Below are 12811 nucleotides of genomic sequence, written 5' to 3'. Positions count from 1 at the left end.
TTGGTCACACCCTATTAAAAGTCATGTTATACTTCTCTTTCTAATATCAGAACATGAACAATTCTAAAGGTGTGACTTCATCTTTATAACCATCTCGACCTCTGTGTGTGTGTGGGGGGGGGGACTAATATGCAAATACTAAATTTAATGTTAAATTCGTAGTCGAAAGACATCATCTTGGATTGGGTTTCAATTTAGCGACCTCTTAAACAGCGAGGCTATATGAGAAGTGGGATCCAAACTGCATGAGCTCCTGCCGAGAATCGAACAGGATGTCCCGCGCCAGAGTAGCGTACGGTGACCATATAGCCACGGAGGAGCTCTCATCATTTGCGAATTCTAATTAGGAAGTATTGGATTTAAATAGCTTTTTCTCTATGTACTTAAAATTAATTATGAATTTTAATTAGGAAATAATATCTCGTTTTGTGCAATAGAAAATATTAATTTAGCTGAAATCATGTATTGTATAGAAAGACTGAAACTAGATTGGAATGATGATTTCTGGTGAGTCTGCCAGCAAACCTCAGCAACGATCCGAGAGGACAACACAAGAACAGGTTTTCTCTTCTGAAAACAATAAAACCAGAACGTGGAGAAGGCCTGGAAAGGGCAAGAGACCACCTGCTGCTTGAAAACTCTTTCATCTGAGCCGTTTTTACGCGCCGTATTTACACTCGAAGTTAAAAGCAGACAGACTTTTCCAGCGTATAAAAATTCGTTACGTAAACTTACGCCAGGTCCTATACACTAACGTATTTACAGCTGCTAACAAGACTCGCGTATGAAATTTTATGGTTACGACCGAAAAATACATCAATGTATGGCCGACTTAAATGTGCAATGCGCATTTCCTGAGCAGCTGTCAGTCTCTTAACTCGCCCCAACTGAGACAATATTCTCTGTAATTATCTTTTGATTCTAATTGTACTGAATGAGACATGACAGAGACACGGACACAGAAAGATCGAGGACAGTTAAAATCACAGAGAATCTCCACTGCGGATGAAACCTCGGACTCATACACCAAAAACCCACCCACCAGCCACTATAGCAGCTTAATTTCCTTTAATTAGTTGCAACAGCGACACCCGACTGTGTACTCATCTTTTTTGGTTGCAATTCAACTTAAGCATACACGTTAGTGACAAACAGAAATGTAACGGACAGTCCAAATCACAAAGTATCTCTTACCAAGAATCAAGGCCGGGACCCCTTATACAAAATGCTCACGTACTAGCGACTAGATTAACGCGAAGGCTCAAAGGGAGGGTTTATAGATATTGTAGATAAATGTGCAAAAAGGACTTTCAGAAGATTACAATATTAGTTTAGGACCATTTTAACTCTTATACACTCCGAGGATTACAATATTTGCTTTAGACCATTTTAACTCTTATACCCTTTGATGTCTGCCCCCATTCAAGATAAATACATAGAATAAGAATTCATTCATCTATACGAAAGCTTGCTCAAAAGAAGAAGCGAAACTTGGTGTTCATGACTGCATCACTTGCTCGCATCAGACATACGTTATAAAGGCTGTAAAAAAACGCATAGTACTCATGTTAATATCACCTTCCAGTACAAATACAAACTGATATTTGAGCAGGTATATAGTCTTAAAGTAGCTAGGCGGTGATCGTAGGAAATGCTGTCATAATCATGTGTCTGTCAGAATCGCATGCTAGGGCTATGTTTGATGAACCAAGGGTAGGTTATCAAACGAGAGTAGAAGGTGTATAAAGTGACTAGAATACACCTGATTCATGTTATGAAAGTGTGTTATCATTCTCGAAGATGAAATCGCAAAAAGTTGTTCAAATATTTATAGAGATGACAATTGAGGATGAAAGCACCTATAGCAGAACAACAGATGTGTGAGATATGTAGCTTAATGCCCTATAGTAAAATTTTGGTATTCATCCTATATGCGAAATTCATACACACTCAATAGTCGCCATTGTGTTAAAGGGTAAAACGACAATATTATCGAAATATCAGCGTCCTCCATGTGCCTAGTCAATGACGAAGATCCTGTAAGCGATGAACAGATGGAGAAAAATCGTAGGAAAAGAACATAAACGTGCTATTCAATAGTAGATTGGTTACTGTTCGTGCGTTCACGTGGGCCCACACATGTTCCAATGAAGTTGGTAGTGATCGTTCTATCAATTATGGTTATCCGCACGTGTCTTACTTACGACTTACAGCGAATAACTATATACATCATTACCCACGAGAATGGTCTATAAACAAATACGTAAAATAGTGGTAAAATTCAGAGCAATATTTTAGTTTACCTTTAATAATTCAAGTAATAAATTACTTTCTGTAGAAATGAAATAAATATATCTGGAAAAATTATCTGTTTTTGCTTCAGAGATGAAAAGAGTTGAAAATTAAGTATATGTAAACAGTTACTGTAAGCAATAATGAAAGTTATGTTTAATTTTGTATAGGTGAAAATTCTTTGCATCTCCTTAACATGCACAACGATATGTTCAAAGAATATTTCTAACGTTAAATAAACCACCTGTAGACCTTGTAAACAAATTTTATATTTAACTCAATTGTCATGACAAGGTACAGCACTTTTTAGTAAAAACACTGTATAAACTGTAAAGTTTCAATACTATAATAGTATCTTCACCAGACTTAACACACTTATCTAGGATGTTGTTTCTACTCTTTCTACATCTCGTGGTGTAGCTTAAGGTTGTGGTTGCAATGAGGTACCTAAAAGAACGCCAAAAGCGATTCAACTAATGTAATGTCGTATAATGCATTGCCCTTCTTCCTAAGATGCCACTATTGATACATAATGGGTTGTAATAACTTTATCAAAAACTTGGTATGTATAAGCTTTAATGTATGTCATTTTAACGAACATTCCTAAGACATTATAATATTTATATGCCATTAAATTGTATCATTGTGACTCTATATTACGTTTGCAATTGTAAAAAAAGACACAGTACATTTTTTCTAAAAGAAAGTGACTGAATGAGAAATGGAAGAAGATAACATGTTGATTTCTAAGTTATGACTACTTACTTTATAAATTTATAGTTTACAACTATTCTCAGGTTATCGAAATGAATAATGAAAAATATATAACTAGTTAGTAAATCAAAGAAATATGAGTCGAAATGTTAAGTTTTGTATAAATAAATTTATAAGTACAGAAAAGGGAACATGTCATACACATCGTTATTTTAGAGAACCTAACCTATTCATTGAAAAACCATAAAGTAAAAATTGTATGTAAGAGAATAACACTTACACAAATAATAAGAGAATATATATACTTTATATATGCTGTATTATAAGTAGGCAATTTGTGATACTTTTATTGAAGTTATAGCATTTGTTCCAAAGGATCAATCTATATATGCCCATGAATATATTATAATGAAAGAAATACAAGAGAATACGAAGATAAATATGTGAGTAATGTATTGGCTTATTGTATATTATTTATTTTTAAAAAGACTGTAAATGTATGTAGAGGAAATATTATCTTGTAAAGGACAAACTGCGTTTCTTTACTAATATGACCGCAAAGGGGGTAACCGTGGCTAATATTGTGGAAAAGCGGGTCTTTGGGGAGCCAGTTTATTTCTTTTCTTTGTTTATTTTGTTTATTCCGTTATGAGAGCTCCTCCGTGGCTAAGCGGTTAGTGTACGCGCCTTTGGCGTGGGAGACCCGAGTTCGATTCCCGGCGGTAGCTCATGTGGTTCGGATTCCACGTTAATCAGTAGGTCCACGTCTCATATAGCCTCGCTGCTGAAAGGGACGCTAAACTAAAATCAACTCAACTCAATTTATTCCGTTATGAGTATTTCAAGTTTGAAGTTACCGACGAAGTGCCTGTGGTGCATCATCATGTAAGTAGCCCACTATGAGAGGGATACACTTTACACAAAAGCTCTTTCAATTTTCAAATTTAAAAGTAGTAGAAGAAATAATAAAGAAAAAGGACTTAAACCATATACATATTGTTACTTGACTATTTCAACAAAAACGAAGTTGCAACTGTGCTGACAACCTTTACGGGGATGGAGATTTCACAAGTTTGGTTGGACCTCGCATAGAATTTGTGTGAAAGACCATGAAATATACGAGCAGCCCTGTCTATGGCTGACCTAATTCATTAAGCGGATGTCTGCTTCTTTTTTACATTTTCGAAATAAACCAATATATGTATTCCTTATTATAAGTAGAAAAATACAGTCGGTAAAAGTTAATAATAAAATGTCTTGAACAAGAATCTATAATCTTTAACAGAAAATGGATAAGGAAAGTAAGAAGAAACGCAATTATTTTAGCAATAATAACATCGTTAATAAGTAGGCAGTAGTTAGTATAATCATGACTTGTTTGCAAACACGTATCTTGAGATCTTTTTTGAGTACTCTATTTAGAACGTTTAGAATATATAGTTTTTTTTCTATATATAATTTATTAAGAGTCAGGTTTGCGGGGTTCTAGATTGTAGGAACTTTGCCCATATTACAAGTAACTTTTGTCCTCTTGACCTGATTTACAGTCGTGAAATTTAAAATCGAAAGTTATAACAGAAAAAATTCTTTTACGACTATAAATTTTGGTATTTATTTTTTATACGATCTTGTACTTGGTGAGAAATTCTAGTTTGTAATTGTGAAAGTTGTGAATATTTGAAAGAATGTGAAGAAATATTTTCATAGCCTTGTAAAATATAAAGTAAATATTTTAAGTAAGCACTTTTGTAATTTTCTTTAAAAAGATTCTAAAGTGACGGCTTATATTTTGATGTCCCTATTCAAATTACCCGTTCCGAAAACAGGTTCGTATTCATTTTAACCAATTTGAAAATACTTATTACCAAGACTTTTTAAGACTTTTTAATTAACTTGATTGTTATTACCTACGATTACAACTATCATGTTCGAAAAAGTGTATGTGTCACCTTACGAAAAGACAAGGAAACTCTGCTAGTTCACTACTACCAGGACAATGAATGAAAGCTGTCACTGATTATTGGCAATAAAAGATACAGTTGTTAGTGCAGCATATTTTTTTTTTTATAAACTAAACTTGTATTCGGGCATCTCATTTTATTTGGTTCGATGTGATTTATCGATTTGTACATATATAATGTGTTTGACAATGTTATTTTTAAAGGAAGAAAATCAATCAACAGTGTGGACTATATATCATTAACTGAGTAATGTAGTCTTAGAATTGGTGTAATAAAGATCTTAATGACAGCGACGACGACTTCTGTATAATTTTGGGGAGGTATTGAAATATGTGTATATCCTTGTCACAAATTCGAATAAAGATATCTACATCCAGGGAGGCCAATTCCAAGATCACTGTGCATGGTTAATGACGATATAATTCAATTTCACTTTTATATCAGTAAGTAGCTGTAACAGAGCATCAATGTTCATATCTACGAATACGATATTTTACTACATGTTCTAGAAAAGTTTACATGGGTTTTTACACGCATGTTTAACATTTTGTTTATCTCAATATTATCAATGGAATGATATATGTCTCGTCATTGGAAGACTGTTAGAACTACGCGTTTCATTCTTGGAAATATGTGTGTCAGTGTTAAGAGAAATCAAGTAACAAAACGTACAATCCGATTGTTAACAGTTAATATTTTTCACTTTAGAAATCTGTAATCAGGATCACAAAATTATTACAAAATCACTAAGCATACAAGTTACAAAACACCAGTTACTAATGTGTATTTACTAATAGATGCGAAGTGAATTCAATTATACTAATTTTCCTTTTATATGAACTAATCTTGGATCATATTCAATCCACTTTAAACGTATTAACTACATAAAGAGAAACTTACTCTGAAAATTATTTGTTGGCTATCGAATAATTACAACAAACATTAGTGTTTTCGGGTTCGATTCCCAGTAAAAGGGCATTAAAATTCAATCGCGTTACGTCACGTCTCATATAACCTATGTACAGCAATGGGATACTAAACTCCAACAACCAACCTCAGTAAACATTCATTTTGAAACATAATTGCGAATTAATTAAAGTAAAACACATCAAAATTAAAATACCCTTTTCCACTTTCTTTCATAAATAATTCTTCTTCTTTTTCGTAATATTGTAGGATGATGATTGAAGAATACATCTAAAATAAAATGATAGTTCGGTGACTTATCCGTTGGCAGATTTGGTAATTGGCGGATTTGGTAATTGGCGGATTTGGTAATTGGCGGATTTGGTAATTGGCGGATTTGTCAATTGGCAGATTTGTCCATTGGCAGATTTGTCCATTGGCAGATCTGTCCATTCTCACGATTGGCGCATTTGGTCATTTTCGCGATTGGCGCATTTGGTAATTGGCAGATTTGTCAATTGGCAGATTTGTCATTTGGCTGATTTGTCCATTTTCACAATTGGCGCATTTGGTCATTTTCGCGTTTGGCGCATTTGTTAATTGGCAGATTTGGTAATTGGCAGATTTGTCCATTTACACAATTGGCGCATTTGGTCATTTTTGCGTTTGGCACATTTGGTATTTGGCAGATTTGGTAATTGGCAGATTTGTCAATTGGCAGATTTGTCCATTGGCGGATTTGTCCATTGGCAGATTTGTCCATTTTCACGATTGGCGCATTTGGTAATTGGCAGATTTGTCCTAGGCCCAAAAACTTTTGTAATGGCATGATAGAACTTTTCAGAAATCTTCGTAATAAAACAACACAGATTATTTAGATTTTGCATGGGTTATCCTAAGGTTATAGACAATATTTCTGAAGAAGAATACGATTTCTGTCATTGTTTTTGTGGTTATAATTTGTATTAAATCCATGGGATAATTATGAGACAAATGTTAAGAAAATATGGGACATCCCATGGGTAAATATGAGGCATTTCTAGTCAAACATCTCTAGTCATGATGATTCTTTTGTTTCCCAAGTATTATGAAAATCGTCTTTGAAATGTTTAGTGGACTATGAACAAAAATTAAAGACTGTGGTTTGAAATTATAGGAAAAAATCAAAACGTTATGAACAATCACTAAAGCGTGCGATTGAAGATGTAATATCTGAAAAACTGTCTTTGCTTACTGCTGCTAAACATTATTGTATTGACAAATATCTTCTCTCCGAAAGATTAAACCACAAAAACACAGAGAGAAAAGGACGTAAAAGTGCATAAGTATGATTCAAGAAAATGAATTGGCTAAAGGCCTAAAAAAGATGGAAAAGTAGGGTTTTTCTCTTTCTAAAAATTAGGTATGTTCTGTTGTCCAAGACTGTTACACAAAATTACCTAAAAGTTTCTTTTACGATGAACAAGCCCGGTGAGTCCTGGTTTAAGGGCTTCTGTCTACACAACCACTTAATCCTGAGAAAATTGGAAGCCCTCGAAGCAAACAGAAAAACATGCATAATTGACCCTTTTATAATCTAAAAGTTACATTGCGCTCAAATGAGGGTGATGTATCAATTAGCAAGAGCTAGAGGATTGGAAAATTGCCTGCTCCAGATCTTTCTCCAGTTGGGGGAAGAATTCGATGCATTTATCCTCATCCAGTAGAAGTTCTTGAAGAAGGAGCTCAATAGATAGATTGGCATCTTGTAAATAGCCTACTCTGTGTAGGAAGTTTTAGAGTTAAAGCCGGCTGAAATCGCATTGTGCACATTTGCCTATCCTTGGATCTTAAGTAAACTTATCTTTCAGTTTTATAGTAACCATTAGTCTCTAGTTCTCAGTAGGTCTAAATCATTTACTCAACTTAACAGTGTAAATCTCTTAAATATTTCAAATTGTATGTTCATTCTATCCTTACGTATTCCTATGTTAGATCTTGCAGCAGTATTCAACATTCAAGTGCATTTCTAAGTGAATTAATGTCTATTTTACGTTCATGGTCTTAGTGAGTAAAGTTTAACTGTTATTGCAAGAATATCTCTTCTGTATGCGTGTTCTTTAATTCAGTTTCACATCTGTTGAGTATGTGTTTTTGTATTAATCCTCTAAATACACATCAATATTACCATATAATATTCAACTGTCTGTAACTAAAAAAATATGTCACATATGTCCCTGGCTGTCTTCTATTTCCCCTAGCAATTTTCAATGTAATTTGAGGCAGTGTCTCACTTTTGCCTCATGCTCGTCTCATATTTGCCCCATTGGCAGGAGAAATATGAGACAAATTTTTCATTTTTATCTTTCAGCATGTAACATCACATAAAATTAACACATATATATGATAAACAGCAAATGGCACTATAATATGCAACTTTGTTTGTTCTCCTAACCTGTGTAGTTTTGTATGCAGTATATATACAAAAGTATGCAAAATATCTTATAATTATAGCGGATTACCCTATTTTAGTCGCGTTTGGAAATTCCCCAGCATATATATAATTAATAATTAAGATAGAACTAACTCTTAATTTTTAAAACATGTAACTTATTTTTCTATTTCCCCTATAGAAACAAATATAATTGATTGTAATTATGTATCTACAAACAGTTAAAGTATCATAGAACAGACGTGACTATGCTGTCTTTTGAGAAGTCGAAATGAAATGAGAACGAATTTCTGAGTAGTCTCAAATACTACCATTAGTTACTTAATTATCTTCACAATGTTAAATCAATTGTAAATTTTATTTTGCTTGTATGTACCTTTAAAAAATAAAAAAAACAGAATAATTTGATTAGATCAGCACTTAATTTTCTATTTCTGTCCATAGAACGATAAAGAAATATAACAAATGGAAGCATGAAGAAATATACTTTTATTGATTTTACGTGTAAGTAGCTAGTGTTGCACACAAAAGTACAGCAGATGATCTAAAGAGACCAGTATGTAAAAATACTCCTTCATTTATCTTTGTCTTTTGAGAATTAAAACAAGTATCACTGTCACGTGTACACCATGTGAAGAACCTTGGTTGATATGGCATGTTACTTTCTCAATTAATGTTTTAAACCGAAAGTGGCAGTATATTTCTATCACTTCCGATTTTAGTAGAGGAATTACAATGGAGGTAGAATAATTCTTTGGATGTTTAATTGCAGATAACTGCTTCTCGCTACCTATTACCGTTTTTACTCTATAGCGATCAACGTTAAAACAAGATGTGCTTGATTTCTGCCACTTCCCGTTTGTATAATGGTTTAAGAATTAAAATGTTATCTATTCTTAGAATACTAAATCTATTATTAAAAGCACTTCTTGCTATCTCTTATTGCTTTTAGACAATTCGGAATTCAGATGGAATATATAAGCGTGGGACGATTAATAGAATTGGTAAACAACTGCTTCTCGCTATCTATTACAGTTTTTATCCTACAGTGTTCAACTTTAGAACCGAAAATAGTTCTATTATACCACCACTGGTTTAGATATCACTCCCATCAATAAAGATGGTTAACTTTTTTACCCTCTCCATCCTAGTTCTTGATATTTCTTTGTCTCCCTTATGGACAGACCGACGAACATACAAGAAAGTACAGAAAGGCGTTAAGGAGAAAAACAAAGATACATTTCCATCAACCCTATTATATTCTGTCTACAACCATTTCTGTTTTGAATTATTTTAGGTATCTCCAGAATGTGCAAGAATGCAGAATTGAAAGCTAGCTTTTTTCTTTAAATTTACTTTCCACGGTAATGTTGTGCAGATGATTATGAGAATGAATCAAAGTGGGTGGAAACAAAAGAACCCTCACACAAGGTGTTTCCCCACCAAACAGCCCACTTGGCACGAGCTGTGATTGAGCCAGATACCCCACAAACCACAGTAAACGCTCTAACACTGACCTACCACGGATACAGTTGAAATTTTGTAAGCGGTGACCTATACGAAAAGGTTTTTCGTACGAAGGTTCTTCAATAGACATGATCTTTTCAGTGGTTTGAAAAATTACATAACTTGCTATTAAAATTTTCTGGTGGCTCCTAGGGAAACCTTCTTTCGATTCTTCTTCTGACATTTTCCTTTAATACTTTTTGTTTGAATTTTTTCGTCTCTAACAGCATGTGGTTTATAGGTATTGGACTTCTATCTGAAACACTCAGTACATTTTCATGCTTAATTTTAAACTAATATTTTCTTTCTTTTTTCTTTTTGTTTTTTTAATGAATACGTGCAATACTACAACTAGTTACTAAAACACGCAAAATTACCTTCTGTTGGGAATATTCCATTCTTAATTCAAAAGCACAGGAAAGTTCAATTAGAGAATGTTTCACTGTATATTTATTTATTTATTTCCTCCAACAGAGAGATCTATCCAATTATAGGAGGTGTACACAATTGATTACATTATTATATAATAATAATAATATGTAAAACAGAAATTTATAAATGAAAGTAATAAAAATGAAAATAGTAAGAATATTAAGGTAGCAATAAGCAAATACAATACATAACTTTGTATACGGACATTCCATAGATCAATGCATACATTTTATGAGGCACGAATTCATGCTCTCATTCTAGAAATAGGCATACATACATAATAAATATATACACTTACATATACATATATATACATATACATACACCAATATTTATACATGGAAATATATATATGCACGAACACACATACATATCTCGCACATTTCACATCCACACATTCATGTGCTCACCATGGATATTGTACATTACAATAACATGAAAATAGAAAATAATCAAATGTCATTACCGTAGTTAATATAGTAATATCCAATATTAATTACGTTTTCCATTTAACTTAATTTCGCACAAATATCTGTTCAATATTTTTTTAAATATTTTTTCTTTCAAACTTAAGTCAATGTCATCGATACTTTCAGCTATATTATTATATAATGAACATAATCTTATTAAAGGTGATTTGTTGTATGTGTTGGTTTCGCAGTTGAATACCATAATAATTTCCTCGTTCTTAATTTAAAGTTCTTGATTTTATATTGAATTTAATATACTGCAAAAACTCACTGTTATCGAATTTACCATTTACTATTTTAAATAAACACATTTCTTGTAGAATAACACATCTATCCGAAAAAGTTGCGTAATTGAATTCACCTAGTAGTCTGGAATACGAAATTTTCTTAGTAATTCCAGATTGTCCAGTTTTCTTGTAGTATAGATACCTTAAAAACCTTTTCTGAATTACTTCTAATTGATTGTTTTGAGTTACGTATTTCGTAGTCCAGATCACCGAGGCGTACTCCATCTTTGATCTTACAATACTTTTAAAAATAGTTCCTATAACATCAAGTTTGTAAACATTTTCGTGTTTCTTATAATAAATCCTAATTGCTTAAAAGCGTTATGTGTTAGCAACAATGTATGTTTATTAAAATACATATCACAACTGAAAGTAATACCCAAATCTTTATATGTATATACACGTTCTAATACTTTGTTATCTATCTTGTAGGGATTAGTTTTAGTTAACCTTCTTTGCTTTGAAAATATCATGAATTTACACTTGTTAGTATTAAAATATAATTTATTTTCTATACTTCACTGATATATGTTATTTAGATCCTCATTCAGTTTCAATACATCCTGATTTTCCTGTATATCTTTGTATAATTTTAAATCGTCAGCATATAATAAACATTTGGAATATTTAACATATTTTGGGAGGTCATTTATAAAAAGTAGAAACAATAAGTGTCCTAAGTTTGAGCCCTGCGGGACACCTGAATTAATATTATAATTGAATGATCTTGTGCGATTGAAATATACATACTGTTTTCTCTGATACAGGTAACATTTAAACAATTTTAGTAAATTTGATGAGAATCCAAAGCTTGAGAGTTTTCTAAGTAGTATGTCATGATTAATTGTGTCAAATGCCTTTGCAAAATCAATATATATTGTGTCTACTCGTTTGCGATCATGAATAGCTTCATGAACGAATTGAGTGAAATTAAGCAAATTTGTTACCGTCGATCGTCCAGGGTAAAATCCATGCTGGTTTTCACAAATATAGTTCTTTACATGGTTAAAAACATGATCATAGATTTGTTTGAAAACTTTTACTGGTGCACAAATTATGCCTATAGGTCTATAATGTTCTATTTTACTCTTATCCCCATTTTTAAAGATTGGTGATACTTTAGTAATTTTACAGGTATTGATAACTTGAATTAAATTTTTTGTTGAAGATAAGTCTGAAGGATGTATAATCGCTGAAATATGCACAAATTCAAACCATAAAGGCGGAAATGCTTTACAGTCTCGTGAATAAATTTGTGCTATATATATATATGGAGAGAGAGAGAGAGAGACAGATCACAATCTTATTCACGAGCCTGCACAGCATTTCCGCCTTTATAGAAATAAAAGTATAAAAGCAATACAGATTTGTTGAAAAGTCATACATTTTCACGGGATAATACCTTATGTCTGATTCTAAGAATGCCAGCATTTTTTGCACATCTACCAGAGCTTAATATCAAATGATTAGATGCGACAAATATACCTTGAGATTGGGACATCAAAGCCAGCTCGTGCGCAAAAGACTAACAATCTTTTAGACTATGTGTGATATATATTGATGCGGCTTTCACTGATGTAGTAAGATATTTCTAAGGAAGTTCTTACATTTAATAACTAGAATATTCCAGTAACCTTGATAATTAATTATTACACATTTCTTCAAGCATGTAAAGTAGGAAGATCCATTTTTCTAGGCAATTAGTGTCTTATCTTTATTTTAGGGATCTAACTAAACTACTGGGATAACGAGAAATCGGAACAATTAAAAAACTTAAAAGACAAATAACTGACTTTAATAGCACTAACACAC

Source organism: Thermobia domestica, chromosome 8, assembly GCF_964235325.1.
Source record: "Thermobia domestica chromosome 8, izTheDome1.hap1.1, whole genome shotgun sequence".
NCBI classification, from domain to species: domain Eukaryota; kingdom Metazoa; phylum Arthropoda; class Insecta; order Zygentoma; family Lepismatidae; genus Thermobia; species Thermobia domestica.
Note: the sequence above shows the minus strand (reverse complement) of the source record.